At 41.7% G+C, this 3,947-nt stretch overlaps 1 long non-coding RNA gene across 1 annotated transcript in view; it reads right to left on the bottom strand.

Moving 5' to 3' along the window:
• Window positions 1–297: 297 nt before the first annotated feature.
• The window catches only part of LOC143809523 (uncharacterized), a 16,726-nt gene continuing 13,076 nt past the window's right edge, over window positions 298–3,947 (bottom strand). Inside the window, exon 4 of the long non-coding RNA XR_013222316.1 lies at window positions 298–599. This is a non-coding gene — a long non-coding RNA (uncharacterized LOC143809523). The remainder of the gene's footprint in view (window positions 600–3,947) is intronic.

Consider the following 3,947-nt stretch of genomic DNA (forward strand, 5'->3'; position numbering starts at 1 on the left):
CTTCACAAGCAGCTCTGCCCTCACCTACTGTATCCTCAGCCATCCTTTGTAGATTGTGAGCCCTTGCGGGCAGGGTCCTCTCTCCTCCTGGACCAGTCGCTGATTTCTATTGTACAAGATTATTATACTTTTTTTTTAGTCTTTGCTTTTTATTATGTACACCCCTTTTTACATGTAAATTGCCACGGAATAAATGGTGCAAAAAATAATAATTAATCAGAAATGATTTCAATCATCTGACTTGATTGATTTTCTATCACAATTTATATAATGTTGTCTCTTGAATACAAAGTAAATGAGCGATTGCAGCACATGCATTGCGGAGGCGCTACATTACTGCAGCAGCACCGGCTGCCGACACTTTATCTCTGTGTTGCTACTTTAGCTATTTCTCTATGACAGTTAACAAGTGATCAGACTTCATCAGTGACATGAGAGGTCAGATATCGTCCAGCCAGTGCAATGCATGACGTGAAGAAACAATGAGAAGATACAAAGTGATAAATACACTGATGAGTTCACTTTCGTCCTCCACCCATCAGATCCATCGCTTTCTTTGGTTTATTATTTCCATATTTTCACAGGACAATATCCAGAACCTGAGAAGAGCAAAATGGGATAAATATTTCTCATTGGAGAATTTTCTCCTGGAGCCATAATTTTTCATATTAATCAATTAAGCATCTTTCAATTTGAATTACAACGTACATATATATATATATATATATATATATATATATATATATAATCTACTATATAATTGTCTAAGGGTCACTTCTGTCTTTCTTTTTGTCTGTCTGTCTGTTTTTCTGTCTGTAACGGAGATCCCAAGTCGCTGATTGGTCACGGCAAAACGGCCATGACCAATCAGTGACGGGCACAGTCCGTCGGTGAAATGGCCGCTCCCTACTCCCCTGCCGGCAGTGGCAGCTCCACACTCCCCTCCAGTCAGCGCTCACACAGGGTTAATGGCTGCGTTACACCGCGTTATGCCGCAGTGTAACGCAGTCCGTTATCGCTGCTATTAACCCTGTGTGACCATCTTTTTACTATTAATGCTGCCTATGCTGTGCTATATACTACGTGGCTGGGCAATATACTACGTGTCTGTGCTACATACTACGTGGCTGGGCAATATACTACATGGCTGGGCAATATACTACGTGGCTGGGCAATATACTACGTGTCTGTGCTATATACTATGTGGCTGGGCAATATACTACATGGCTGGGCAATATACTACTTGACTGGGCAATATACTACGTGGCTGGGCAATTTACTACGTGGGCTGTGCTATATACTACGTGGCTGTGTTATATACTACGTGGCTGTGCTATATACTACGTGGGCTGTGTTATATACTACGTGGGCTGTGTTATACGCTACTTGGCTGTGCTATATTTCTGTGCTGTATCTGTGCATCATGAATCGTGGTATGTGTTAAAGAGGGGGGCCCACTGAGACTTCTTTCGCCCGGGGCCCTCAAAAATGTGGAGCCGGCCCTGGCTTCACTGATTGGTCACGCCCGGCCACGAACAATCAGCGACAGGCGCAGTCTGCCCGTGAATAGGCACGGAATTTGAACCACGCTTCGCTAATTGGTCGCGCCTGGCCGGCTGAAACCTGTGTATAAATTGCATTATTCTGAAAACTTCGTAAATAAACTACATACATATTCTAGAATACCTGATGCGTTAGAATCGGGACACCATCTAGTATTTATATGTGTGTATATATATATATATATATATATATATATACACTATATATATATATATATATATATATATATATATATATATATGTATAGACATATATACACATTGTGTCAGGTCGGCTCACTTAGCTGCTCCTCGAGGTAGACACAGGCATACAAGGGTTAAAGTCTCTGGGAGGTTTTTTGTATCATAAACCCCAAAATGGTAACAGAAAAACATTCTTTCTGGCTCAAAAGGAAATAAAACATTTATAAGCATTCCTGCCAACCACTTTTGGGCCAATACATATGGCAGCCCCCAAAGGAGTGTCATCCTAGGGCTTGCTTGCCTCCACACAACACGGACCCAAAGAAAAAAAAACTGGCTGGACATTTATTGCCCCAGCCACATCCTTGGGGTGGAGATATATGGTGAGTAGGTGTCCCGCCCATTTCTTAGCTACTCACCTAAAAACCCACCCATAACATGGCCGCTTAACTCCTTTAGCACATACTATGCTGAAAAGACATTTATGGTTTCTAGATCACGGAGGAAAGCAGTCTCCATGACATATATCTCCCCTCACATACCGTGCCAGTTACCCTGTCACAATATATATATATATATATATATATATATATACAGTAGAGACCAAAAGTTTGGACACACCTTCTCATTTAAAGATTTTTCTGTATTTTCAGGACTATGAAAATTGTAAATTCACACTGAAGGCATCAAAACTATGAATTAACACATGTGGTATTATATACTTAACAAAAAAGTGTGAAACAACTGAAAATATGTCTTATATTCTACGTTCTTCAAAGTAGCCACCTTTTGCTTTGATGACTGCTTTGCACACTCTTGGCATGCTCTTGATGAGCTTCAAGAGGTAGTCACCGGGAATGGTTTTCACTTCACAGGTGTGCCCTGTCAGGTTTAATAAGTGGGATTTCTTGCCTTATAAATTGGGTTGGGACCATCAGTTGTGTTGAGCAGAAGTCTGGTGGATACACAGCTGATAGTCCTACTGACTAGACTGTTAGAATTTGTATTATGGCAAGAATAAAGCAGCTAAGTAAAGAAAAATGAGTGGACATCATTACTTTAAGAAATGAAGGTCAGTCAGTCTGAAAAATTGGGAAAACTTTGAAAGTGTCCCCAAGTGCAGTTGCAAAAACCATCAAGTGCTAGCAAGAAACTGTCACATGAGTACCGCCCCAGAAAAGGAAGACCAAGAGTCACCTCTGCTTCTGAGGATAAGTTTATGTGAGTCACCAGCCTCAGAAATCACAGGTTAACAGCAGCTCAGATTAGAGACCAGGTCAATGCCACACAGAGTTCTAGCAGCAGACACATCTCTACAACAACTGTTAAGAGGAGAGTTTGTGCAGCAGGCCTTCATGGTAAAATAGCTGCTAGGAAAAAACTGCTAAGGACAGGCTACAAGCAGAAGAGACTTGTTTAGGTAAAGAACACAAGGAATGGACATTAGACCAGTGGAAATCTGTGTTTTGGTCTGATGTGTCCAAATTTGAAATCTTTGGTTCCAACCACCTTGTCTTTGTGCGACGCAGAAAAGGTGAACGGATGGACTCTACATGCCTAGTTCCCACCTTGAAGCATGGAGGAGGAGGTGTGATGGTGTGGGGGTGCTTTGCTGGTGACACTGTTGGGGATTTATTCAAAATTGAAGGCATACTGAACCAGCATGGCTACCACAGCATCTTGCAGTGGCTTGCTATTCCATCCGGTTTACGTTTAGTTGGACCATCATTTATTTTTCAACAGGACAATGACCCCAAACACACCTACAGGATGTGTAAGGGCTATTTGACCAAGAAGGAGAGTGATGGGGTGCTACGCCAGATGACCTGGCCTCCACAATCACCAGACCTGAACCCAATCGAGATGGTTTGGGGTGAGCTGGACCGCAGAGTGAAGGCAAAAGGGCCAACAAGTGCTAGGCATTTCTGGGAACTCCTTCAAGATTGTTGGAAGACCATTTCTGATTACTACCTCTTGATGCTCATCAAGAGAATGCCAAGAGTGTGCAAAGCAGTCATCAAAGCAAAAGGTGGCTACTTTGAAGGACCTAGAATATAAGACATAATTTCAGTTGTTTCACACTTTTTTGTTAAGTATATAATTCCACATGTGTTAATTCATAGTTTTGATGCCTTCAGTGTGAATTTACAATTGTCATGGTCATGAAAATACAGAAAAATCTTTAAATGAGAAGGTGTGTCC

The sequence above is a fragment of the Ranitomeya variabilis genome, chromosome 2 (genome assembly GCF_051348905.1).
Source record: "Ranitomeya variabilis isolate aRanVar5 chromosome 2, aRanVar5.hap1, whole genome shotgun sequence".
Taxonomy (NCBI): Eukaryota; Metazoa; Chordata; class Amphibia; order Anura; family Dendrobatidae; genus Ranitomeya; species Ranitomeya variabilis.